Here is a 27,510-nt window from a genome sequence, read left to right as displayed (position 1 = left end):
AGTTCTGTCCTCAAGTCCCCCCATCCAGGCCGCACGTGCCCAAGCCCAAGACAGCAGTGCCCATGCGGCTCCCAGCCGTGATGCTTGCTTCCCGCCACACCCACTGGGTACTGCCCAGGCCCAGCCAGCCCCTTCCCTTGCTGGGATGAAGCCCACTGCCCCACCCACACTCTACCTGCCAACAGCCTGGGGATGGGGAGAGCCTCATGGGACCATGCCATCAACACCCCAAAGGACACCCATCCTTCCCCACGGGGAGCAAGACCCAGGCCCCCCACACAGACCTGCCAGGGCCTGCCCAGCACCCTCTGCCCTCCAGCTGCCCCCGCACGGCCGTTCCGCCCAAGGGCGCATCCTGCTGCTCATGAGAAGAGACCCCTCCTCTTCAGGCGGGGGGATCGCAGGCCAGCGGCCTCCCCTCTGAACAAGCTCTTTTGTCCATCACCCTCCTCCCTCTCTGCCCATCACCATCTCCTGACGGCTCCTTGTCCTCTTGGTTCATTTTCTAGACAAAGGTCCTCTGCCTGCTGGGATGTGAACTCCAGAGGGAAGCGTCCAGTCCACGCCATGACGCCCCAGGCCCCGAGCAGTGCCCAACGCATGGGAGCCGCCAGGCTGGACAGCGGTGGGCACACCTGCTCCATTTCCTCATCTGAGACGGGGAGGAGTGCCCAGCTCACAAGCACCAGCTGCTTTGGTTTCACGGGGCCAGCGGGAAGTGCCCCTACGCCCAAGGGCCACCCTGGCCTGAGTCCTGGCAAGACCAGGGTGCGTGACGTGCCCATCCTGTGCCCAGGGAGACGCAGCCCCCAGGCACGAGTGCTTTCACAGCCATCGGGTCCGCAGGCCACCCGGTGGTCCTGCAGGTGAGGGGACGGCACGGCCATCACGCCGTCCGGGCCCCCCAAAGCCCCCTCAGCTGCCGTCTCGACGCCAGCCCTGTCCCCGAGGAGGGGCCCAACGGGGATGGTGAGCGTGAGCCCTGCGTCACATTCGCTCCGTCACGTCAGTGCTAGCCTGGGTTGCTGCTAATGAAGTGAAGAAATACGGTGGTTCCAGGCTTTTAAACTTCTTACGACTGGATTTGCATAATCACAGGCGCCGTGCGGGGACAGAAGCACCTGTTTATAAGCCACAGGGCGCGGATGAGGGCCAGGCTGGCTGAGGAGCCCGCCGACCGAGAAGGGGGGACTCGGCGCCTCCAGAGGGCCGCGCGGGCTGAGGGCGAGGCGCAGGGAGTCATGTACCCACCACCTCCTGCCGTGCCCAGTTCTGCCAACAGATCACATTAACAGCTAACATTTGCCAGGCTCTGCAGCCTGGCGCTGCCACAGAGTCTGTGAGTCGTGGGGGGCACCTAAGGGCAGTGGGGGCCACAAGGCAGATGGTGTGACCTGGACCAGCCGCGTGGCCTGCCCACAAGAAAGCGCGGAGCCAGCTGGGACCGCAGGTTCCCAGGCCGGGACGGGCACACCGGCCATGCCGTGCTCCGGCTCTGTGACTACGGGCTGCTCACCCAACCTCTCTGAGCCTGCTACCTCCTCAGTCAAACGTAACAGGGAGGCCAACGTGACCGGAGGCTCCCCACGCAGGGTGCTCTGTACGCCCTGGTCTCCTCTGCAGCTGCCCGCCTTGCGGACAGGGAGGAACCCTGGGAAGCACTCCAGCGGGCCGGTCCCCCCGTGTGCCCACGGGGGGCGGTCTCAGCTCAGCACCCACCCAGAGCCTGCCCTCGTCCGCCCCCTGCCTCCCTGAGTCCCCATGGAGGCTGCCATGGGCTACCACAGCGGGTAGCTTGGCAGCGCTGACATAGCAGGGCTGGAGCCTCAGACCTGGCCACGGGGTTGGGGCTGGTGAGCCCCAGACCTTGGCTGGTGGCGGCCTCGTCCTCTGGGAGGCATGAGGGGGAGGGATCACCCCTGCCTTCCATCCTCAGGGATGGAGCCGGCGAGGGCCAGGCGCAGAGGCGCTGGGTGCCTGACCCGCCTGGCGTGCCCTCCTACTTCCTTAGGATCCTGCACATATCGAGTGCCTACTGTATACCAGCCCGCTTCTCCCATCTCCGGGGAGGCAGGTGTCAGCGTTATACAACTGGATAGAGGGGAAGTGGGCTCAGGGCAGGAAAGGCGGTGGCACGGGGTCAGACCTCCCAGAGCAAGGGCGGGAGCTTAGCTCACACCCGCCGCTGTGTTAAGAGTCCCCGGGGGACGGGGTGGGGGGAGGCGCCTGAGCAGCAGGAGGTGGGGGTGCTGGAGTCCTGCCCACTCCCCCTCGCCCACTCCAGCACCCCCCAGGCCCTCGCTCAAGCTGCTCTGGAGTTAATTAGGGACCCGAACATCTCATGGTCTGTTACGCTTCCACCGGGCATCTTTTTAAATTAAAAAACATGATGTGCGGCATCGTTGGAGGGAGAAATCACTTTGCAATGGTTTCCTGCTCGGCGCTGGCAGGACATAGGTGAGGGTAGCTGGCTGGCCTCCGGGGAGGGGGCTGACTTGAGACCCTCTCCAGGAATATGGGCGTGGCCTGTGCTATGGACGCGCATCCCCGACACCAGGGGAGGGGTGGGGGTGTCTGCCGGGCCCTGTTCCCCTCACAGCCCCAGGGCCCTGGCACCAGGAAGCTGTCTTCGGTCGGACCCGAATCTCTCGTTCTGAGGGCTGGTCAGTCCAAGCCTGGACGCTGAGATCGTCTCTTCTGCTCCTGCTGGTGGACCCTGAACCAGGGGCCCTTCCAATGCCCTGACCTCTGAGCCTGGCCTGGCAGGGGGCAGGGATGGCACTCAGGCCGTGGGGAGGGGCCAGGGCCCCCTGCGCTCCCCGTTCACGCGGTCGCATTCTGCACACGCGGGTCCTGCCTCACCTTGCCGGGCTGCGATTGTTCATCAGAGCATACTTGCTGGCCACGGTTAATGGTATTAAAGATTTGGGGCACAGTTTTGGAGCAGAGGTTATAAATGAACAGCCCTCAAATGCTAAATTAGTATGGGAAATAAACACCGGGCAAAGTCGGTCTAAGGAGTACGTGCAGCGTCGCAGTCAGGACATGTGTGCAGAGCTCAGGCTGGCCTCGGTGGCCACCACGCGCAGACACGGGCCAGGGCCAGGCCCCCACGGTGCTCTCGGCAGCGGGGGGTGCCCATGAGGGAATCGGGAGCTGCTCACGCCACCCGGTGACCCAGGCTGCTCCCGGGGAACAGGCGGCCGGGCATCTGAGTACGTGTGTCCCTGCGCCTGCGACCTGCGCCATCGAGTCCCCAAGAGGCTGTGTCCTTCCAGGAGGCTCCCCGCCATCAGCTGCCCTGTACACGCCAAGAAAGCCCCCAGACGTGTCAGCCCCGGCGCTCTGAGGGTCCACCAGCCCCGCCGGGTCTGAGCTTAGAAACCAAACCTGGAAGCTGCCTGGTCTCATCACACCTGCGGCTGCGGCTTCCAGGGGGGGCGCCGCCCACAGCCGGGCCTGGGCCAAGGCACATGCTCGTGTGTCACCCCAGACACACTCGTGTTCACATGCGTGCATCACCAGAGACACACAGCACGGCTCTCGCTTGGGCAGCTCCGCCCGTAGGGACCGCAGACCCTCCTGAGACCAGACACCCGCCCGTCTGAGCATCCCTACATCTGCATCCATCCCTGCAACTTGCCTCCAGCAGAACAGACGCGTCGGGCACAGAGGAGGGTCAGACCTCACCCAGCCCACCCCACTGCAGGCACAGTGGGGTCGTCAGGACTCTGCCCCCAGCCCGGGGGGTGGCCACTAAAGCCTGGCCCCCTGCCCCACCCTCCGCACCCTTCCTGTGACCTACATGGCGGTGGCCAACTCGCATTTCTCACACATCTCCAAGATGCTCCCTCCCCAGCCAAGTGTCAGGATGGGGCCGGGGTCTCCCCTGGGTAATCCCCAAAGCTGCTGGGGCTTCCCCACCATGACCCCACCCGTCAGATCCCAGGCAGAAAGCCCGTGGCCGGCTGGGCCGGGTCCCTCTGCACGGCGCAGAGCGGGACATGCCCTGAGCCCGTGGCAGCCCCCACCACCAGAGGACACGCTGCTCGGTCCCCTGGGACGCGTCCTCGTGGGGCCCCTCTTAGGAAGTGAGCTGTCCCAGGCTCACCCTTTGCGGTGGCCTCTGGGGACTCTTCTGTTCCGGATCACACACACACCCCACCCCACCCCTCCCCCGTTTAAATCACTTTCTCCGCTGGTCAGAACGGCCATCGTCAAAGTCCACGATTGACAGGCGGGGGGGAAGGGGCCCCGCCTGCGCGGTGGGTGAGAGTGTGGACGGGGAGCAGTCGCCATGGAGAGCAGTCTGGAGGCTCTTCAGGAGACTAAACCCAGAACCAGCAGGCAGCCCCGCTCCCGGGCGTGCACCTCGGTTCCCTGCAGCACTGTTACAACCGGAGAGACGTGGAGCCAGCTGGACAGCCGTCCAAGAGGCGTGGACAGAGATGGGGCGCACGGCCACCACGGGAAGCAGGAGACGCGCCCCATGCAGCGTCACGGTCGGACCTAGAGGCTGCCCTGCCGGAAGGACAGACGCCGTGCGACAGCTCCCACCTGTGGACTCGAGACACGACGCAAGTGAACACACGCAGGAACAGATGCACAGCATGCAGGGGATTGTGGTGCCGAGGCGGGCGGGGCGGGGAGGCACAGTAGGGGCCTGGGGTGAGCGGATGCGAGCTACACCCAGAGCGCCGCGGTCCACGACCTTTGTGGCACGGCGACCGGTTTCGTGGGGGACAGTCTTCCACGGACGGGGCGGGGGTGGTGGCGATGGTTCCGGCGGCAACGCGAGCAGCAGAGGAAGCTTCACAGGCTCGTGTGCTCAGCCCCTGCTGTGTGGCCTGTTCCTAACGGGCAGCCCCGGGCCGGGGACCTGATACACAGGACGGACAAACGCAAGGTGCTCCTGTGCAGCACAGGGACGAGTCCACGCCCTGTGACAGACCACGACGGAAAGGAAGATACAAATGCACACACATGTGTAAGCGAGGCCCTGCTCTACGGCAGAGGCCACAAACGCGGCTCGTGTCAGCCAGGCTGCGGCGAAAAATCACTCACTGTCCGTCAGGAGCTTCCACACGCAGGGCAGAATCCTGTGCACATTCTTCGAGGTGAACCTAGTAGAACCATCTCATCCCGCCCTTCTGAACCACCACCAAGGTGTGGGCGGGGCTGCACGGCACCCATGCGTTAACTCTGGCAGAGCCTCCAGGTCGCTGCTGCTGTTTCCCCCGGCCTCTCAGGAACGCTGTACAGAGCTCTTCGTGACCACCCTACTTTCCTCTCGTAAACGTGCTCCTAGGAATTCGTGGAGGGTGGCTTTGTTGCCACTGTGACTGGGGACTGTTTACTTCATTCTGTTATCCAACCAGAAGCGCTGGTATGGAAGAGAATTATTGATCCGTGCGCGTCCGCGTCCTGCTCAGCCCAGCACCTCCACCGAGTTCTCACATTATTTTTTCACTTGGTTCTCTTGGGTTTCTAAGCTCTCAAATCACATTGTCTGCAAATAATTTCAGTTCTTTCTCATATCCCATTTAATTCTGTTTCGTGTCTTATTGCTACATCCAGAATATCTGGACAATGATAAAGGGCGCACTGCTGGGTACTTTTTAATAAGTTTCTGAGTTGGAATCAAGACTCTCAATCACCTAGAGTGACGCTGGCTGCTGAACTGAGACGCCGACGCTTCCGTGATGAGAAAGTCTCTCTATGGCTCTCTCTAGCCGTTACTTTAAAACACTGGCGCTGGATTTTACCACAGGCTTTTGTCATTTATTGCCGTGGCATCGTGACTTCCCTGCCCACACCATGTGTCACATTAATGGCCCTCTCCACTATTAAGCCATCTTTGAATTCTTTCGATAAGTCCTACATAATCATGGCAGAGTCTCTGCCTAATATTCTGTGGAATTGAGTTTGCCTGTGACTTACTGAGGATTATTGATCTACTATTCACGGGCGAGATCACTGTGGGGCTTCTTTCCTGGGCCATCTTCACACTTTGCGGTCTGGGGCCCTTCTCACTCCCGGCCTCCTGGTTCTGTGAGCTCAGGTCTGCCCTGGAGAGCCATGCAGACAAGTCCCACAGGCCAGTCTGCAAGGCGCACGGCCGTCTCATCACGGGAAGCGTCGCCCCTACCATCTTCTGTGCATTCCGGGTTTACAGGAGTCGGGTCGGCTCAGGGCGGGCGAGCAGCAGGGAGACCTCAGCTGGGAAAGCTCAGGACGGGCGCCTCGCTCAGGGGAGTCCTGCCCCTGCCTCCAGGGGCCCAGGGCAGAGCAGGGAGGGCTGCCCAGGGGCCTGGGAGGGAGACCCAGCCCCGCGCTGAGGTCGGGGTCACACCCTAGCAGGCCCCTGCGTCATCCGTGCGGACGGACAGATGTCACATGAGCCCAGAGACACCAGCGAGCAGACGGCATGAGCCCTCTCAGCCTGCCCCGAGACTGCGGGGAAATCGCACTTCACAGGGGAGGCGAGGCCGCGGCCGTCACAGCAGACAGTGTTCCCAGACCTCCCCTGCGCTGGGAGCTGACCACCCCCGGCCCCAGGGGTCTCTCTCGGCACCCCTGAGGCAGAGGGCCCGATCTGCTCTGACGACAGCACCGGTGGAAGGAAGCCGCGTCCGTCCCGGGCACGGCCTTCAGCCAGCCCAGCAGGGACACGTCCAGTCCGGGGAAGAGCCGCCAGCCGACCACAGCGGCTCCCAGCACCACATGCGGAGAAGCTCGGGATCGAGGCGGGTGGCGTCTGGTGTGAGGGTCTGCGGCAGACAGAGCTGCCCCTCTGCCCCCGGCCAACTCTGTCAGCCCCCTAACACAGCAAGCATCCCCACAGCTGAAGGCCAAGATGGGACTGGTCTGGGAGACACTGCTGGTCCCCGAGATGCTTGGGCAGGTGCAGGGGTCTCCCGTTCCCACCCACGCTTGGTGCCCCGAGGTGAGCCTGTCCCCCCGACATGGGGCTGGGGGTGGAGACAACGGAGGCCAGGATGCCTGGCACCTGGGTCGGGCTCTGCCTCTCCAGCTCGTGGTCCAGAGAAGGACCGGGCAGAGGGGTGCTGCTTCCTGCCGACGGCCGAGTGTGGGGAGGACTGAGCACAGACCCCCCCCCCCCCCCCGCCATGGACAGGGTGCAGAGAATGTCCACCCACGGCCCTCTCAAGTCGGGGGAGCTGAGAGTCAGGACACGCTGACATGGCCAGAGCCTCCAGCCAGGAGGAGCCAGGGAGGGGGCTGGGGTCAGCAAGCTCAGCGAGCAGGTGAACGGAAACCGCCGTCGGGCTGTGGAGCCTGGGCAGCCCACGGCTGCCCCGAGAGGCCTTTGGTCACTGCTGGAAGGTCCCAAAAAGGCACAGGGAAGACAGTCCAGTTACCTGGCCTTGAGCCTAAGGAGATCCCCTCACCAGAATAAAAGGCCTTGTCCCCATCATCTCCACTACTGCCGGGAGGAAGACCAAGGCTGCATGCCTTGGCCACTGAGGTGGAGGGGACACCCTGGCGGGCAGCCCTGGAGACTCCCCGCTCCGTTGCGGGGACGGACCTCTTCCGCAGTTGCTCGCTCACTGATTCAGGACCTCACAGGCGCAGGACCCGGCTGCAGTCCTCAGGTCAGAGTCTGCGAACAACGCAGGCAACAGGGTTGCAGCCCTGAGCTGCCCTCGGACCCCCTTTCTATCACTTGGTGCTGCGTGCGCCCATGCCGAGCTGCACTCACACAGGCCCCAGAGGTGGGGGGCAGCCGCCACAACGGGGGACGCAGATTGGGGCTCCAGAGCCCCCCAGGGCGTCACAAGGGGCTCATACAGAGCAAGCGGAAGCCTGCAGGAGGGTCGTCAGCACAGAACGTGGAGGACTTGGCTGCACATGCAGGCGGGCAGGCTGGGTCCTGGGGGTGACGGCGCGCGGCATGAACACGCTCAGGGCCCCTGACCCGCACGCTGAGATGGTGACTTCACGTTCTGCGTATTCTATGCCCGTAGAGTCTCAGGAAGGGAGATGGACGGGGGCAGGGCCGAGAGGGCTGCACGGGGGCTGTGGCCTCGGGGGTGGGGGTGGCGGGGCGCCGGAACGCCCTCTGCCCCCTCCAGGGCGCCCCGGACACAGGAGGGAATTGGGTTACTTTCGCGCTGGAGAGGAGCCCTCGCAGTTACTCAGGATATATCATTCTTCATACCTCGGGCGGCATTAAATATTTCATAATTAGTGAAATATTTATTACAGATTTCTTAAATATTTGAGACAGCTTAAATATTTTACAACAGATTTTAAAGTGTTTTGAAAAGGAATGGACCGCTGCGCGAGACTGAGCCCCCGTCACCTGAGGAGTGCACGGACTGGTGGGGGTCGGCGTGGGCACTCAGGCTGGAGCAGCAGTCTCCAGACCGGGAAACCCAGCGGAGCCACTCGTGAGCTTCAGCCACGCAGACCAGCGCCCCTGGCCCAGCACCGGACTCTGGTCCCCACTCGGGAGGTCATGCGAGGGTCCCCTGGGTTCACGGGGCGCTGTCTGGCCCGTGCGTTGTTTTCCAGGCCCCAAGGACCAGGCCAGTCTCAAGTCAGGACAGAAGGCGGTCGGCTTCACGGCCATTGAGTCAGGGGCGACGTACCAGCCCTGAGCTTGATCCCTGGAGCTCAGCCGCCGGCGCCTGATGCAAGGGCTCCCCCTGCCCAGCGCAGGGGCTCAGGACCCTGGGGAGGTGAGGCTGCAGGGCCGGCTGGAGCCCGAGCCTCCCCACCACTCATCCGGGGCTGCCGGCGTCACGGGCTTCACGACCCCCAGCGGACGGAGCCACGCTGCTGCCCAGGGCGCAGGGGCAAGTGCCCCTCGGAGGCCCGCGTCCACCCGGGGTCTCTCCGGCCAGGCCCGGCCTCGCCAGGCGCTGCATCAGCGTGTGCGGGTTGCACCTGACCGCCCGGGTAGGTGCGTAGCGCTCCCAGCAGCGGCTCCCGGGAGAGGCCGCGTCCTCACTTCAGGGCCGATGGCACTGACACCCCAGCCTCTCCCCTCACCTGGTCGACAGAGCAAAGCCCCTACTAGGCAGCCTGCAGGGAGGCGGGGCGCACGGGCGAACCATACAGGAGGTGCCCTCCCAGCCAGCCTGAGGGTTCATTCTGAGAGAGCCTCCCGGCTCTGGCCTCCTCTGAGGCTCAGAGAGGGCAAGGAATTTTCCCCGGGTCACACAGCAAGGTCACGGCAGAACCGGGAAAAGAGCCTGGCCATCCTGGCCCTCTCCCGGGGGCTCCCTGGGCCCCCACCCAGGACGTCTGGCCGTGTCACAGCCTCAGGGCCAGGAGTCCAGGCCGAAGTCGAGAGAGGGGTCAGACGTGGAGCCGGCTCCCTTCCGCCTGCACCTCCTGGCCAAATGGGGTGAGCAGAAGGGCTGAGTGCTCGGGCTCTGCAGACGGGCTGCCGCTCGCCAGACAAGGGCCCTGTGCAAGCCGCGGAATCTCTGCATCACTGCCTCCTTGTCAGGAAGCCAGCAGCTGCCCCCCAGGGCTGGGAAAACCAGTTACAGTCCCGCTCCTCACGGCTCCCGGCGTCTGGCATCACAAGCCCCTAAACGCAGCAGCACGATGACGGGCCTTGTTCTGAGAAAAAACTGAGGCACCGCAAGAGCAGGCGGCCAGGCTGGGAGCCGGACCCAGCAGACGGCGTGGGCTGCCCACTGGACCGTCTGGGCGCATGGGGTCCGAGTCCGAGCCAAGCGCCAGCATCCAGTCGTCTGTCCTTCAGATAGTAAGTAAAGGATGCCCTGGTTCACAAAACACAGAGAAACCGTGACAGCCGGCTCTGTGAGAGGGAGGCCCAAGTACCGAGAAGGGGAGCGGGCCCGCGGGGAGGGGACCCAGCTCAGGAAGGGAGAGGCGGTCTCGGGGCCCACGATGCCGGAGCAGGAGGGGCTACAGGGGTCTCCGGATCCACGCCCGGCACACTGCTGGCCCACGAGGCCAGGCAGAGGGCGGTCTGGTCCCCAGCCGCCCCCGGTGGAGGCCCTGAGCGTGGCTGCCCAGCCCGCCCCCACCTGTGACCTCAGGGCACTCTCTACACCTGAGGCTGGTCTGGGGTTGGGCCAGCTGTCCCTCACCCAAGGCTGGGCGGACCTTGAGGGGAGCTGGAGGAGTTAAACTGGGCCCAGGCTGGAGACTGGGGACCCTGGCTGGTGCCCGCCTCCTGCTCCCAGCGGAGAGGGTGGGTGGTGGTCCCAGGCCGCGGCCCAGTGAGGGCTTCCTCGTGAGGAGAGGAAGTGGGGAGGAGACAGCTCCAGGCCAGGGCCAGGGCGGGGGTGCTGGGAAGGAGGAGCCGGGCAGGGCATGGGGTGAGCAGGCCTCTGGGGCGAGGCTGCAGGCGCCGCCTGACTCCGGGGTCTGCTCCACCCCCGTCTGAGTGCTCACCAACACCCCCCACCCCACCCTGCTCCATTTAAGAATAGCTCTCTGGGCCCCGCGGTGTCTTCAGTTTTCAGGTTAAGGGCAGGGCTCCGAGCTCTGCTCCACTCGGTGTGCACGGCCACCCAGCCAACTGCGCTTCCCACCCAGGGGCCCCGGTGACTCAGCTCCTGACCCTCAGTGGGGACCACGGCTCCCACCCTTCCTGCCCACCTCACAGACAAATGGCGAGCAAGCCCCCCGCCCCACCATGGGCCAGATGCTGGGCCAACTGGGATGCAGACTGAGGCAGGGAAGACAGAACTCCTACCAGCCTGAGCGAGATGGGACTGTGAGCGCTGCAGGGAGCCCACAGTGGAGGCTCAGTCCATGGTCCAGGCCTCGGCCAGTGGCCTCGGGTTGAGGAGACAGTCTGCCCCTGCAGAGCCCTGGGTGGGTGGAAGGGAGAGAGGGGCATGGCCTGTGAGGATGTACAGAGGCCCGGAGGTGGGAAGGGGATGGCACACGGTGAGGACCCATCGGGGCAGACCTGCTGGGAGCTGTGATCAGACCAGGGGCGCTGGGGAGCCAAGGAAGGGTCAGAAGGGAGGAGGCATGACCACCCTGGCTGCGGATGGAGGAGGAACTACTGCTGGGAACAGAGGGAGCTGCAGAGGCCACGGAAAGAGGGAAGGCGGCGCCCTGGAAACGGAGTGGGAGACTCGGACGAGCCCGGGAAGAAACGCACACCCGTGGGCACAGGGGGGCGCGGACACTCACAGCAGCGCTGCCCATACAGGCCCCGACTGGACGCCCCCGGTGCCCAGCGATGAGAGAACAGCAACGGGGCGGGCGGGCCCCGAGGAGCCAACAGCGTGATGCGGTCACACACACGGGGCTGAGCAGCGAGCCATTCCCACGAAATCACAAATGCAGAAGGCGAGTGGTTGCCCTTGGGGTGGTGACTGGGAAGGGACATGAGGCGAGCCTCAGGGGGCAGCGATGCCCTTGATCTGGGTCCTGGGGACACGACTGTGTCTGGTTCATGAAAGTTTATGGAGCTAAACATACTCCTAACACCTGAACTTCTGTGTCACACTCCAATGAGAGACTCGAGCGTGAGAGGAAGGGGGGCAGGAGAGGTCAGACCAACCTTGCCTGGTGGCTTACGGGACGACGGGGAACCAGGGGCAGCAAGCGACGGCCGCTCCGTGCAGTCGGAGCTGCACCCCGCGCCGACTCTGTGCAGCTGGTCAGGACCCTGGACAGCTCCGGGAGCCCTAAGCTCAGAGCTGCAGGCTCCCTGCCTCGGGACACCCCATCCTAGGCAGCACTGAAACCCAGGCTTAGGGAGGCTGATGTGCTGGGGTGGGGGCAGAAATGACGACGTGGCTGAGACCCTGTGTCACTAACCCAGGGCCTGAGGCCTCACTGTCCCTACACAGGAAACAGGTAAGTTGATCTGTCTCTACATAGGGTGACCACACACCCAGGTTTCCTGTTTCCGTGTAATTATTGTCTTTTTACTCTCAGAAGTGTTTGTCGACTAGATGCTACATTATAGAGCCACCCTCTCACTAGGGAGTGCCAGCCTCCGCCACCATATTTAAAATGTGCAAGACCTCCTCTTGCCCTGTAACTTCCAGTAACAGCAAGCTTCCTGCCCAGACCACTGCGGCCCTGGAGTGAATCCATCACGCCAGCCCATCCCCCGTTCACCAGCCAGGCCGGCTGAGGGCGCGCCTGCATCCACCTCTCCCCACAGGTCCACAGGAAGACCAAGAGGAATGTGTGCCCACGCTCTCTGTGGTCACCAGTTTCTATCTTTCTTTTCGTTTGCTACTGGATCCACGTAAAGACTGTGGTTGCCAGTCTCCCTTGCAGCTAGGCATGGCCTAAGGTCTAGCCAATAGACTGTGAGTGGAGCTGAAGTGCACCACTGCTGAATCACTCCCTTAAAAGGAATGGGCATGCATGCGCCTTGCCCAGTTGGGATGCAGATGTGATGGTGGGAACTGGAGCACCAATTTGGTTCCAGACACAGAAGCCACAGGTTATAGAGTTGCCCGACCAGCCCTGGGCCACGGGCCTCGGCCACGGGCCTCTGGGTTGTTCTGTGAACAATAAAACTTCTATCTCATTTGAATTGCCATATTTTCGGGAACTTTAACAGCTCACTAATACAGATGAGGGCCGTCTCACCCGGGAACAGATTACCAGCGAGGGTGCTCAACCAGATCTGGAGATGCTCGGGAGGAGAGGGATGGATGAGATGCTCTGGGCCTGGGTGGGGAGGGATAAAGGAGAGGCAGGACCAGACCCCCACACACACCCTCTGCCAGCTCGTCCCTGCCACCTTCCATGTCCCCTATCCAGCCTCCCGTGGTCTACCAGGGCAGGACCTTCAGCCACTCTCCACATGCCTTTCCCAGGGGTGGTCTCTCGGGGGCTGTGGGAGCTGAGCTCAGGCGGGAGAGGACGCATCTCCCGTCCCTCCCGTCCTCTCACCTGCACATCCGTCTTGTAGAGTCGCATCTCCTGGGCTCTGGGCCACGTCCCTCCCTATCAAATCCCCACAAAGAGAAAACAACTCTGCTCATTTCCCCACTGGCTCCCCTGCCCAGGCTCCCTGGCCCCAAACCCCACTCTTTCTTGACTCCCCTCCTCTCCCATCACCCCCCACAGCTGCCATCAGCCCAGCCTGGGCAGCCGCCTCCCCTCCCTGGACGCTTCCCTCCTGTAGCCCTAACCCTGGGCTCACGGTGGCTGCTGGGGTCCCAGTTCAGCAGGCAGAGTTGGGGAGGGAGGCGCTGAGTCACTGGGGAGGGCGGGCGGGGAACAGGCCCCATATCAGGGGGCCATATCCGCACAGAGCAGTGTGTGCCCACGTGTACAGACTGTGGACATCCCCGGGGGTGGGGGAGGAAGGGGAGGCACAGGTAGGGAGCCCCTTGGGGCCTCCCATTCACTTCAGAGAGCCCCCAGCAGCTGCCATCAGCCCGTCGTATGGATGAAGAACAGAGAGGTTAAACAGCTTGTCCGTGACTGCACGTCTGCCCAACACTGGGACCCATATTCAAATCTGGGCCTAGAGTGGGTCCTCAGCACTGATACCAAGGAGAGGGGTCAGAGGCAGAGGTCGGGTCTAGGAGGGAGGGGGCGAGAAGGAGCTCAGGCCGAGGGTCCAACTCTGTGGCAGGGCTGGACGCCCAGAGCCCTGAAGGGGAAGGGTCCCCGGGGCCAGTTCCGCCTGAGCCCGACCCTCCTCCTGCTGGTTCAGCTCAGAAACCGTAAGGGGCGCTTTCCAGGAGGAAACGAAAGGGTTAGGTAAGGGAGCAGAGTCGTGGCCCCTGGTGGCCCGGCCGGGCCCCCGGCTGGAGGGACACAAAAGCCAAAGGGGGCTTTGCCAGAGGCAGGAGGGGAACAGGGACCCAGGGGGGCTGCAGGGACAGGCAGGGCTGCTCCCCCACCCGGGGCAGCGCTGTACAGGCTGACTGGGCCCTTGGACCCGGACACCCCGCAGGTGGCAAGGGCAGCTTGGGGGAGGGGAAATGGTCCTGGGGGGCCATCCTTGAGCTGAGCCCACTGTGAGCAGCAGGAGCAGGCGTGGGTGGAGTGGGGAAGGATGCTCCACGACTCAGCTCGTGAGTGCCACACGGCCTTGCGAACACCACAAAGGCAGGGGCTACTGCCTGGAAACCAGTAGGCACCAAGTAAGCATGCGGCAGGGACGAGCCGTTTAGTGAGAACCAGTCGGGAGGCAATTGTGGGCCACAGCGGGCAAAGAGAACGGGCTCAAGTTGTTGCCCTGCTACCAAGGAACGGACTCGGCCAGCATACTCCTCTCCCTTCACTGCTCCTGCTTTTCCCACCTGAGATGCAGATACGATGACTGGAGACACAGCAGCCTTTGGGAGGCCATGCAGGCAAATGCTGAGACTGGCTCGAGGGGAAGCTACAAGAAACCTGAGCTGCCGACAGATTCCTTAGACCACGCGTCACCTGCACCGCTGCGCGCTTCACGTGAGCGGAAACGAGCCCCTTCGTGGGGTTCACCCACACAAGTGTCCGGTTTCTGTCCTGTGCAGCCAGGTTCAATCCCTCGCTGACACAGCATAAAATACTGCTGAGTAATTTCATTAGAAAGTTGCTCTCAATTTAATTCCTTTCAGTGCTTCTGATTACATCAAGAGAGAGTCTCAGGTCAGGGCGAGCACGTCTCGAACACCTCTGCACGCGTGCTGTTTTCCCTTTTTAATAAAGCAACAGAAGGCCTTGGGCTCTGAGCCTCCCCTGAGCCCCAGCATCCAACTAGAATTTAATAACATTGTTTCGTTTCCAGTGAATTTATTTTTATGATTATCAATTCTATTTATGGAAAAGGAGGCTTGTTTTCCATTTGTAGCGGTGCCATAAAACTTCCCTTTTAAATAAATATATTTAAGTTTTTAAAAAGTAAATTTATTTAAGAGGAAAAACAGTAAGAATGCAGTCAGCGGAAAGGCGGGGCCGGGGGGGAGCGGTACGTGGGTGGCTGCTACGGAAGGTCCATGGATGGTCCACCCCTGGGCTCTGGGCTGGATGCCCGGGGGGATGCGGGGGTTGAGGCCAGCCCTGGACCCACACTGGGGACTGGTCTCCGTGGTTTGTCCAGCCTGGGCCCGGAGTAGGTGGATGGACTCCTGGCGTCGGGAATTTCTAAAAGGTGAATTCAGAGCTGTGGGCTGCTGGGTGGTCAAGTGATGAGCTGTGGGCAGGGTTTTGAAGCCATTCCGGTAACCAAGCCACTAACTCAAAGCCTCAGTCCCTTCCAGCCTGTCTGTGTGAGGCCCTGACTTCAAAAGCGGGGCCTCCAGGAGCGGGCGTGACCTTTTGCTAATTAGCTCGGGCTGTTTGCTCCGCAGCCGCCAGCTGATCTCTGGACAGCAGTTCCAACTCCAGCCACTGCCGCCTGTCACCTTCCTGCAGATAAATAACTGCTCCTTGGAGAGGTGCAGGGAGGGGGGTGGGGGTGGCGGGGGAGGGGGGGGACTGGCTGGGGGGCTGGGGGAGGGGCGGGGACGTGCAGGGGGGCAGGCGTCCTGACAGTTGCTGGATGGCAAGTCACCCCTATGTCACGCGGCTCTGCTGGGGAGAGCATCACCCCCATTTCTCAAGAAAACCAAGGCCTGGAGAGAGGAGGGGTCTTACAGGGGGGCACCGGGCTCCAGCTCTGCCGGCTCCCAGACCGCTCCCGGCAGCCCAGAGAGGCCCACGGGGGCTCTGTCCTTGGTGCTGAACATGGGGCCGCCCGAGCGGGCCCTGCCCCACGGGTCACCTGGGGTCATTAGAACGCTCAGAAGGTCCCTCCTGGACTCTTAGTCACCGCTTCAATAAAAGCAACTTCTAGGGACGAGGCCTTTGGACCAGGAAACGGAGGAGGAAGGAGGCAAGAATAGACTGAGAAAGTTCAAGTCACTAAATGACGAAATGTTCTCTCTGGAAGGGATCTGGGAACAACCGCCCAACCCCCAGCTTCCCGGAGAAGACGAGGGCAGGGCGCAGGCTCCTCTGCCAGGCCCGCAGGGGCCCTGCCATCTGCTTTGCCACCTGCCTTCTCAGGTGGGGCGGGGCTGGGAAACACCCATCCATTCACCCCACAGACACCCATTCAGGCCTGCCTCCCGCCAGGCTCAGTGGACACGCAGCCTGGGGCGAGTGTGAGGGCTCAGGGGCAGGCCCAGACCAACTCAGGTGAGCCCGAACCTGAACAGCCTGCCATGCGCTGGCACGGGCTCACGCAGGGAAGGGAAGAGCTAGCGTTCATGGAACGTGATGGACCAGAGACGCTTCTGTTTCATGCTTGGGGTGGCCCAAGGGGCAGGGAGGGGGTCCCCACCTCTGTTTCCTGAGCGCCTGCTGGACGTGGGGCAGCTGACACGTCCCCAGTAAGGCTCCCCTTATGTGGGAGGATGAGGATATTATCGCCACTTCACAGGTTTAAAAAACAGGAGGTCCTAAGTGAAGTCCGAAAGAGGACAATTGCTGTATGATCCCATGTATATGGCATCTAAAACGTGACACAAATGAATTCATCTGTGACACAGAGACAGACTCAGATCGGAGGACAGACTTGTGCAGCCAAGGAGGAGTGGGGGTGGGGAAGGGCTGGGGTTCAGGGTCAGCAGATGCAAACCAGCACGTACAGGATGGACGGGCACCACGGTCCTGCCACACAGCACAGGGAGCTCATTCAGTACCCGGTGATGAACCCCAATGGGAAAGAACACACACACACACACGTAATTCAATCATTTTTCTGTACAGCAGAAACGAATACATCGTAAATCAAATATACTTCAATGAATTTGTTTTAAAATGGGACGTCAGAGGTGGTGAGCAACCTTTCCAGCGTTTTACATCTACAACTCAGCAGAGTGGGTTTTGCCCGACACCAAGATTGCTCCAGGGACTCAAGGACCCTAGGGAGACAGCACCACTGAGAGCAGAGGCTTGGGGCGAGAACGGGGCTCGGGGTGAGAAAGGGGCTCGGGGCGAGAACGGGGCTCGGGGCGAGAGTGGGGTTCGGGGCGAGAATGGGGCTCAGGGCGAGAGTGGGGTTCGGGGCAAGAAAGGACTGAGCCGACGCCGGAGCCTCAGCCAAACCCTGGGGACGGACACCCAGCGTGGCAGTGCCAGTGTTCTGGGGGCAGCACCCTGAGTCCACCCAGCCGGGCCCTCAGTGTCCACACTCCATCACCTGTGTGGACAGCACCACTGCTGTGTGAGTCTCAGTGTGGACGCCCAACGGGGTCTTAGGCTACTATGTGGTCAGAGCTGACCCCTCCCCAGATGGTCCTGTCTTCCCGACTTCTCAACAAGTCCATGTAGAAGGTTCTTGGAGACCCCACTGCGTTTCAGATGGGAACATGAGGCCCACTGAGGGGCAGGTGCTGACCGCTGTCACACGGAGCTGGTGGCTGTGACAGTCAGAGCCCAGTCGACCCACCCCAACCTCCCTAACGATATCAGCTAAAGCGTCGAGGCCTTGGCCCGGCACTACCTGCGCGTTCTCACGCCCGCACTCCCGCCGGACGGGGCCGGAGTCTCCACCCACCCCCATGACCAGCTCTGGCCAACAGCAGGCACTTCATGGCCATCTGAACAATGACGGACAGAGCAACTCTCCAGAAAGCAGGAATAGAAGGAACATACCTCAACATAATAAAAGCTATATATGACAAACCCACAGCAAACATTATCCTCAATGGTGAAAAATTGAAAGCATTTCCTCTAAAGTCAGGAACAAGACAAGGGTGCCCACTTTCACCATTACTATTCAACATAGTTTTGGAAGTTTTGGCCACAGCAATCAGAGCAGAAAAAGAAATAAAAGGAATCCAAATTGGAAAAGAAGAAGTAAAACTCTCACTGTTTGCAGATGACATGATCCTCTACATAGAAAACCCTAAAGACTCCACCAGAAAATTACTAGAACTAATCAATAACTATAGTAAAGTTGCAGGATATAAAATCAACACACAGAAATCCCTTGCATTCCTATACACTAATAATGAGAAAACAGAAAGAGAAATTAAGGAAACAATTCCATTCACCATTGCAACGGAAAGAATAAAATACTTAGGAATATATCTACCTGAAGAAACTAAAGACCTATATATAGAAAACTATAAAACACTGGTGAAAGAAATCAAAGAGGACACTAATAGATGGAGAAATATACCATGTTCATGGATTGGAAGAATCAATATAGTGAAAATGAGTATACTACCCAAAGCAATTTATAGATTCAATGCAATCCCTATCAAGCTACCAACAGTATTCTTCACAGAGCTAGAACAAATAATTTCACAATTTGTATGAAAATACAAAAAACTTCGAATAGCCAAAGCGATCTTGAGAAAAAGAATGGAACTGGAGGAATCAACCTACCTGACTTCAGGCTCTACTACAAAGCCACAGCCATCAAGACAGTATGGTACTGGCACAAAGACAGAAATATAGATCAATGGAACAAAATAGAAAGCCCAGAGATAAATCCACGCACATATGGACACCTTATCTTTGACAAAGGAGGCAAGAATATACAATGGATTAAAGACAATCTCTTTAACAAGTGGTGCTGGGAAATCTGGTCAACCACTTGTAAAAGAATGAAACTAGAACACTTTCTAACACCATACACAAAAATAAACTCAAAATGGATTAATGATCTAAACGTAAGACCAGAAACTATAAAACTCCTAGAGGAGAACATAGGCAAAACACTCTCTGACATACATAACAGCAGGATCCTCTATGACGCACCTCCCAGAATATTGGAAATAAAAGCAAAATAAACAAATGGGACCTAATTAACCTTAAAAGCTTCTGCACATCAAAGGAAACTATCAGCAAGGTGAAAAGACAGCCTTCAGAATGGGAGAAAATAATAGCAAATGAAGCAACTGACAAACAACTAATCTCAAAAATATACAAGCAACTCCTACAGCTCAACTCCAGAAAAATAAATGACCCAATCAAAAAATGGGCCAAAGAACTAAATAGACATTTCTCCAAAGAAGACATACAGATGGCTAACAAACACATGAAAAGATGCTCAACATCACTCATTATCAGAGAAATGCAAATCAAAACCACTATGAGATACCATTTCACACCAGTCAGAATGGCTGCGATCCAAAAGTCTACAAGTAATAAATGCTGGAGAGGGTGTGGAGAAAAGGGAACCCTCTTACACTGTTGGTGGGAATGCAAACTAGTACAGCCACTATGGAGAACAGTGTGGAGATTCCTTAAAAAACTGGAAATAGAACTGCCTTATGATCCAGCAATCCCACTGCTGGGCATACGCACTGAGGAAACCAGAAGGGAAAGAGACACGTGTACCCCAATGTTCATCGCAGCACTGTTTATAATAGCCAGGACATGGAAGCAACCTAGATGTCCATCAGCAGATGAATGGATTAGAAAGCTGTGGTACATATACACAATGGAGTATTACTCAGCCATTAAAAAGAATACATTTGAATCAGTTCTAATGAGGTGGATGAAACTGGAACCTATTATACAGAGTGAAGTAAGCCAGAAGGAAAAACACCAATACAGTATACTAACACATATATATGGAATTTAGAAAGATGGTAACAATAACCCGGTGTACGAGACAGCAAAAGAGACACTGATGCATAGAACAGTCTTATGGATTCTGTGGGAGAGGGAGAGGGTGGGAAGATTTGGGAGAATAGCATTGAAACATGTAAAATATCATGTATGAAACGAGATGCCAGTCCAGGTTCAATGCACGATACTGGATGCTTGGGGCTGGTGCACTGGGACGACCTGGAGGGATGGTATGGGGAGGGAGGAGGGAGGAGGGAGGAGGGTTCAGGAAGGGGAGCACATGTATACCTGTGATGGATTCATTTTGATGTTTGGCAAACCTAATACAATTATGTAAAGTTTAAAAATAAAATAAATTAAAAAAAAAATGACGGACAGAGCAGTGGCCAGGGGGCTGAACCCCACGATCCGGGCCCAGCCCGCTGCGCCTGCGTGCTGATGCCCGCCCAGGCCAGGCCTGCCCAGACGCCCGCTGCCTCAGTTTCCAGCGGGGGGTTGTCCCCATCCTTCGCTCCCCTCCAGAGCCGCCCCCAGAGGCCTCCATCTAAAGCCACGGAGAAGCCTGGGGAGTGCGTGATGGAGGAGGAAGCCTCGCAAACTCCCCAACACCTCCTGTCACCTCCAGTGACAGTCAGCAGCGTAAGGTCACGGTCACTTTAAATAAACTCAGCTTAGCGAATCCTCTACACGGCAGAAAACGGCAGCGACGGCCCACTACAGACACCCCAAACCTGAAGTCCGCGGTTAGTGGCCAGTGCGCCGCGGCTTACGGACAGCACCCCTGCCAGTTCAGGGGTACAACGGCCCAGATCCGTCAGCCCAGACACCCCACGGCACAGGCCCAGGAGCCGAGTCAGGGCTGCCGAGTCAGAGGCCCGGGAAGTGCCCGTGGCCCAAGAAACCAAGATACTGCCCAAAGAGAGCGCATCTGCGACTTCTGAGCCGACGGAAGACAGCCTGTCCGGCTGCTTTTCAGCTGGAACGAGGCGCCCAGCAGACAGGGCACAGCGGTCACCGAAGCCCTGGCCGTGGCAGGGCAGCTCTGACCCCCCACCCACTGGGGTGTTCAGTCCAGCATCCATCTTCAGGATAAAGAGCCTGTCTTTAAGCAGACACGAGGCATGTCTGCACACACTGGCCTCACGGCGGGCATGGCGGTGCACGCTCCAACCCAACGCTGTATCTGTTCCCACAAAGCGGGAGAAGACAAAACCTCCTTTAACCCACAGGGCCCTGGTGCCCCATTGGAGAGGACATGACAGGCCGGAGCACCATCCCCTGGTCTCCTAAAGCCCCGAGCTTCTCTCGGGCCCGAGGGGGCCCTGAAGCCTTGGCCATCTCCTCTCTGGGGCGGGCATCGCCACTGCACTGGAGTCGGACCCTGAAGGCCATCCGTTTCTGTCGGAGAGCGGGTCTCACGGAGGACTGGAGGCCCGCCCACAACCCAGCACCCCTGCCTCCAGGTTGCAGGGCTGCCTCATCCAGATGGCCCACGAGGCGAGGTGGCCCTTACCTTCAGCTCAGGGCCCGCCGGTGAGCTGCACCGTCTGCGGAGCCCAGGTGGGTGGATTCCTCCCCGTGAGGGTCATGGGCATCACCTCCTCATTCCAGGACACACAGACAGATGGGGGTCCAGGCAGGACACAGGGTCTCCGGCAGCTCCTGCTGTGTGGAGACAGAGCGAGCGGAGGTAAGAAGGACGTGGGGACATTTGGGAGACCCTGCCAGCCAGGCACACAAAAGCCTCCGCCCTGGGCATGCCTGCATGTGGATCACGGGAGAGAAAGGCTGGGGCTTCCGGTACTGGAGGAGGGCAGAGGGCAGGGCCGACCCAGAAACAGAGACGACAGAACTCCCGAGTTCAGACTGGCTGGGCCTCTGGTCGCTGCTGGGGCTCCAGCCCGCTCCACCGTGCGGTGGCCCAGACGCGGGGCAGGGGCCCCCAAACAGAAGCCTTAGGCCCATGCCAGGCTCTGGCTGATGCTTAGGAAGTCAGTTTACAGCCTGAGCCCTGCACCTGCCCACCAGCTGTGAGCGGTCATCCACCACCTCCCTGGACGCCCTCCCGGGCCTCGTGAGCCCTCACTCCGCAGTCGCTGGATCCCTCTTTGCAGGCAGGGAAACTGAGGCAAGGGGCACCTTCAGGGAGGGGTCACACAGGGGAGACGCCGTGAGGAGCCGGGCTCCTCGCTCTCAGCCTTTCTGACTGAAGGCCTGCGTGTCCCACCTGGTTGGGGGGCTAAGGGGCTGCCCAGAGGAGGTGCTGTCTTTGGGACAACTCGTTTCTGGGAGTAAGGGGGGCCCCGGGACACCTTTAGCCCCTGGAAGCCTGGCAGTGACCCTCAGGAGGGCCTGGGCAAGAGCCGAGGGGGTCCCCAGGCTGTCAGCCTGAAGCCCCCACCCCCGCTGGAAGCCCCCCAGGCTCCGGGGCTGGGGGGAGGGCGCCTGTCGTGCTAGAGTGTGTGCAAATAGACGAGTGAGTGGCGTGTAATTACCTAAAATTGTTGGTTAGGAGCGGATGTAAATAACCAAAAAATATGTGGGGAAGTGGGGGGAATGCTCATCAATTAGACTTAATTACTCAACAGCTAATTGAAATAATAATGGATGCATTTGAATATGCTAATGAGGCTGAACCTGCCTAGGAAAAGGTAATTGGAATAAAAATAGAATGCGGGGGCTCAGAAGCTCCCAGGAGGCTTCCTGGCCGAGCCGAAGCCTGGGGACCAGGGCGGGGAGGTCAGAGCCGCTCCCACCCACAGCCTCTGCCCACCCCGGGCGGCCTCTGCTCTCCTCTCCCAGGTCCTGGGGACCCTGACCACCCCAGGTCGGCCTTCCAGCTGCCCGGAGCAGGCAGAGGGGCTGCCTCGCCCACCAGGCCCCAGAGAAGCAGGAAGGCACGCGTGCTGAGTGCCTGCTGTATACCCAGTCCTGACTAGACTTGGAAAGCCAGGGACCCCCACCCTGCTAGGGCAGGGCTTCCAGCCGCCCTCAGACGTCCAGCACAGCTGGCCAGGGCGAAGCGGGCCCGGCTCACAGGCGTGTGAGAAGAAGCAGGCCGTTCACGATGCCCCACTGGCATCGCCTGCAGACCCACGGGTCACACGGGTGCACGCGCACGCACGCCCTCCCAGGCCCACGTGTGCCCACACACTCACCGCACTCCACTGCAACTCAGCCCCAGCCAGCGTCCCACCACGCGGACCACAGGGGAGCCAGGGGCCCACCCCCACCTGCCTCTGACCACACTAGGGGCCGGCGGGAGGCCTCTCTGGGGCTGTGCCCATTCCAGTTTTAAGATGGTACTTGTGCAGCTACTGGAAATCCACTGGCCTGAACAGCCCAGAGGTGCTGGACTCACGGGAGGAGCTCAGGTGAGGCCAGTGACTGAGGGTGCGGGCTCGGGGGGCACAGCCCGGGCAGGAGACCCAGGGTTGGGTGGGAGGGAGGGAAGTGGGTGTCCAATGGACACACGCTGACCCGGGTGACCTCGACAAGCTTCAGCTCCCCCTCCAAACTACCAGGATGACGGTGACCACCCCTCGCTGGCCACCACCCAGGCTGGTCTGAACCCACAGGCCTCAGGGCCCCCAAAGCCGCAGAGACCCCCTGGGTTGGAGGGGCTGAAGGTGATAGCCCCCCTGCCCCTCCCCGGGCAGGCACACACAGAAGCTGGGGGCTCACCAGGGGCCCCAAAGGCCTCCCGGGACTCTGAGTCTCTGGTTTACCGCAACTGACCTGTGCCGGGCTTCTCAGGTTGGGGAGCGGACCACAAACCTCCCTCAGCTGCCCCAGGGGCCTCGCGGCTGTGGTCCACCCCTCGGACAGGCGACCTGGGGCTGGGGGCCGACCGACAGGCCCCAGGCCACACGGTGGGGGTGCCCGAGGCCTCCCTTCCGAGGAGCGCTGTGCGCACGGTTGGTGGGGGCCGGGCAGCCCACCACGTCCGGATGGCGGCAGAGGTGGATGGTGGGGGGCGGGGTCCCCAACCCTCCCCCGCGATGGAGCCACACAGATGTCAGTCCGGTGCGGGTGGGACAGAGGAAAGGCCCGAACTTGACATCTGCATTTCAAGCACTTATATCAGCAAAACAGACACCAGTAATTATACCATTTGCATATTTTCTGCCCTGATTGTTGGGGAGGGGAGGAGGGGCTCCTGCTGATGCCAGCAGCCCGCCTCCCGCAGCTGCGCCGTCCCCCCCAGGCCCTCCCCCCCAGCCCGCACACCCCACGGGGCAGGGGCGAGGGGACTCCGGGCGGCAGGAAACCCTGTTCCACCTGGTCCTGCCTCTCGGTCCAGAGCCAGACCCCGCCTGTGAAGCGGGGCCCAGGAGGTGCGCCCCCTGACCGCCGAGCTCAGGCTCCGCTCTCACTCAGACGCTGCACGGCCTCTCCTCCGCCTCTGGCGTGCGCTCCCCCTCACAAAGGCCTCCGCCCCGACCTGACCCCACTGCCCCGCATCTGGCAGGCCGGCCAGCCTCTCCGCCTAGCCGGGCCTGGCACGCGGCAGGCTCAGCCGTGGCCCGTGCAGTCTGCACACCTGCTGTGCCAGGGGCTGGGGAAGGGCGCCGTCCTGGTGCCGACCCCACAGAGAGGGCAGGACGGAGGGCAGCGGGGACCCCCGACTCAGAGGGGACTCGAGGGCTGGGGGATGGGGCTGGCGGCGGGTGGGGGAAGGGGGTGAACTGAGCTGCCCAGGCCCCTCCCTGGCAGCTGCTGTGGGCGGTGCCCTCCTGGGGTGTCCAGGGGGCAGGGGTGCCCCACACTGTCTCAGCTCCCTCCTGCCTCTGGGGGGCTCCAGGGAGCGCTCCATTCCTCAGCACCCCACCTCCCTCCACTGCCCGCTGAGCTGGACAGACGGCAGACGCCCCCCGCAAGGCTCCAGATGGGTCCCTGGGCTCATCCCAGGCTGGGGACCCATGAAGGGAGCCAGGTGGCTTCTCCTCGCTCCATTGGGTCCACGGTGCAGCGTGGCTGGTTTCCAATGGAGGGCAAGGCAGGAGGCAGAGGGGCGGGAGGGGGCCCCGCAGGGCGGACAGGGCTGGGGAGGCAGGGGAACCCTGCCGGGCGGCGCTCCCCAAGCCTACTCCCTGGGTCGGGAAGCAGACACGGGGTTCTGCGTGCCGGCCACCCAGCTCAATCTGGGGCGCTGAGGAAGGGGAGGGGGTGTCCCCAGCCCATCAGAGCTGGGGTCCCTGAATAGTGACCACAACAGCTGAGACACGACCCTGCCAGGCGGGCACCTCGATGACCCTTGCCTCCAGAAAGAGAAACCAAGGCTCAGAGGAGTCACTCTACACACAGGAGCCGGGACCTGTGCCCAGCCAGCCTGACTCCCCGTCCCACCCCCCACCCCCCACTTTCTGCAGGACTCGCTCCTGTGACAGCACCCACAGGACAGGGGGTCATCAATGCCACCCCTCTGCAGTCGGGGAAACTCATTCCCAGAGACAGACGGGCCTGGGATCACCCAGGACGCTCCTCAGCCGGCCTGACACCTCTTTGCTTCTGACTCAAAGTCGGGCAGTGGCAGCCAGGGACGCGGTAATTACAGCTCCCAGGCTGGCTGCAGACACACCACCTCCCCTCCCCCCTTTAATCTCTTCCCACTCAGCCCTGCCGAAGGGAAGCCGGGGGCCCCAGGCTTGGAAGTGCAAATGAGGCCCCTTCCCCCGTTAACTGCGAGCAGCAATTAACTCCTCACTTCACACCCCACAGCCCCACAAATTCCAGATGGAGTAAACAGTTAAATATGAAATATTACACCATAAAAAAAAACTGGATGAAAACAGAATTCAGTACTTAGCAGTCCTCAGGAGAGAGACAGGCTTTCCAAGCTCTGGAGGGATAGAATAGATTGTACAAGGAGAGAGACAGATCTGACCATATAAATATAAGGTATAAGAACATGAAAAAAAAAGTAAGATGTACGACATACAGGGAAAACCATTCACAGCCAGTGTGACAAATGATAACTTCATTATGTAAAGAATTCAAATTGATTAGGAACCACTAACAAACACACGGCCGAGTTCAACTTCCTGCATAATTAGGGAAATGCAAATTTTTAAAATTACACTGAGACGCCATATAGGCTCATCATATAAACAGTGATCTAAAAACCACCACCAAAAAAAAAGCAACTAAAGAAAAGTTCTGCTAAGGTTATGGTGAAACCAGCACAATTTTTTTGGAAAGTCATTTGGCAACACAGATAAAAAGCTTCCAAAGTGTGCATAGCTGACAGCAGAAGAGAGGCTTAATGACGAAGCTGAAACTTCCCGTCTGAGACCAGGGACAGCACGCGGATGCTGCCACCACCGCTTCTGTTCAAAACTGCACTAGAGGGTTCAGCCATTGCAATAAGGCCAGAAAAAGAAATCAAAGTGATATGACTCAGAAAGGGAGAAACAACTCCAGTCATTCACAGGTGTTACATAAAAAAATCCCAGAGAATGTATAAATGCAGTGATGGATGACAGAACTTAGAGCGCTGACATAAAATCCATATTCAAACGTAAAGTGAATTTCTATACATCTGTAGTAAGCAGAACATGAACGCCTATTAAAATTCAACACTGCAAATTGATCCACAGATTCTATGCAATCACAATCAAAATCCTGGAAATTTTTTTCTTTTTGTGGAACCTGACGAGCTGACTCTGAAATTTACATGGAAGAGCCAAGGGCCTAGAATGGCCCTAAATAAGAACAAGGTGGAGGGGGGGGGGGTGGCTGCGAATTACTCATCAGATAGTTTATCACACAACCACAGAAACTCCGTGTGTTCATGGTACGAGATCAGAAAATGAACCCATGGATCAAAACAGGAAGCTCACCCCCTGAACGAGGAGCCAGCCCTTGTTATGACAAAGGAGACCAGCAAATCAAGAAATCAGATATCTGGGAGGAAAATGAAATCAGACCCCTACCTCACACCACATGAAAAATCAATTCCAGGTTGACTACAGACCTCGATGAGAAAAGAACTATATGTCTGAAGAGATAACAGAGAAATGCATGGACAACCTGGAAGCCAGGAAGGCCTCCTCCCCGTGGACACTCAAGAGCACACTGATAAACTTTACTCCACAAAAGTGAAGAGTTCCTGGGGCTTCCCTGGTGGCTCAGCGGTAAAGAATCTACCTGCCGACGCAGGAGATGTGGGTTCGACCCCTGCGTCAGGAAGATCCCCTGGAGGAGGGCACGGCAACCCACTGCAGTATTCTTGCCCGCGCAATCCCACGGACAGAGGAGCCTGGCGGGCTGCAGTCCCTGGGGTCGCAGAGAATCAGACGCGACTTAGCGACTGAACAACAACAATCTACTCTGAGGAAAGGCCACTTTATCCTGAATCTATGGGCAACTCCTACAAATTCAAGAGGAAAATACAGGCAGCTCAGTAATTTACAAAATGGAGAGAGGTCTTGAAAAGGCATTTCCCAAATGAGGACATCCAAATGGCTCCAAAAACATCAAACCATAAATGATGCTCAACTTCATTATTTATGGAGACAGAAAAGCTTCAGAAGTCTCAGGAGTGTTGTGTTGGGGACACGGTGAAACAGGAAGACATCCTCTGCTCTGGGGACTGTTTCACCGTCACACCGAGGAGAAGACTGATGCACGCCTGAACATTCCGAGAGCAGAGACCCCACCCCAGGTGGAAAGCTCAGACTATGGCACTCACAGCCAAAGACACGCACAGAGGTTCACCACAGCCCAAAGCAGGGACCAGCCGGATCCAGGTCTTGAAAGGGACTGCTCTGCAGCAATGAAAATCCACCCGTGATGAGCGCATAAATCGACCCCCAAGTACTGCTGACCAAAGAATGCAGTCCAAAGGCTATGGATGCTGCTGCTGCTGCTGAGTCGCTTCAGTCGTGTCCGACTCTGTGTGACCCCATAGACGGCGGCCCACCAGGCTCCCCGTCCCTGGGATTCTCCAGGCAAAAACACTGGAGTGGGTTGCCATTTCCTCCTCCAATGAAAGTGAAAAGGGAAAGTGAA

The 27,510-nt window shown here is 59.5% G+C and overlaps 1 protein-coding gene across 3 annotated transcripts in view; it reads right to left on the bottom strand.

Moving 5' to 3' along the window:
- ELFN1 (extracellular leucine rich repeat and fibronectin type III domain containing 1) overlaps positions 1 to 27,510 on the bottom strand; it is a 65,633-nt gene that overhangs the window by 6,432 nt on the left and 31,691 nt on the right. Inside the window, exon 2 of one of the 3 annotated variants that reach the window (XM_027527381.1) lies at positions 21,011 to 21,162. The exons of 1 other annotated variant lie outside the window; for it this stretch is intronic. The gene's annotated coding sequence lies outside the window, so the exon portion shown is untranslated. The remainder of the gene's footprint in view (positions 1 to 21,010; positions 21,163 to 27,510) is intronic. One more of the 3 variants, XM_027527382.1, reaches the window with a different exon arrangement.

This window comes from Bos indicus x Bos taurus, chromosome 25 (genome assembly GCF_003369695.1).
Source record: "Bos indicus x Bos taurus breed Angus x Brahman F1 hybrid chromosome 25, Bos_hybrid_MaternalHap_v2.0, whole genome shotgun sequence".
Taxonomy (NCBI): Eukaryota; Metazoa; Chordata; class Mammalia; order Artiodactyla; family Bovidae; genus Bos; species Bos indicus x Bos taurus.
This window is presented reverse-complemented; position numbering and strand designations above follow the sequence as displayed.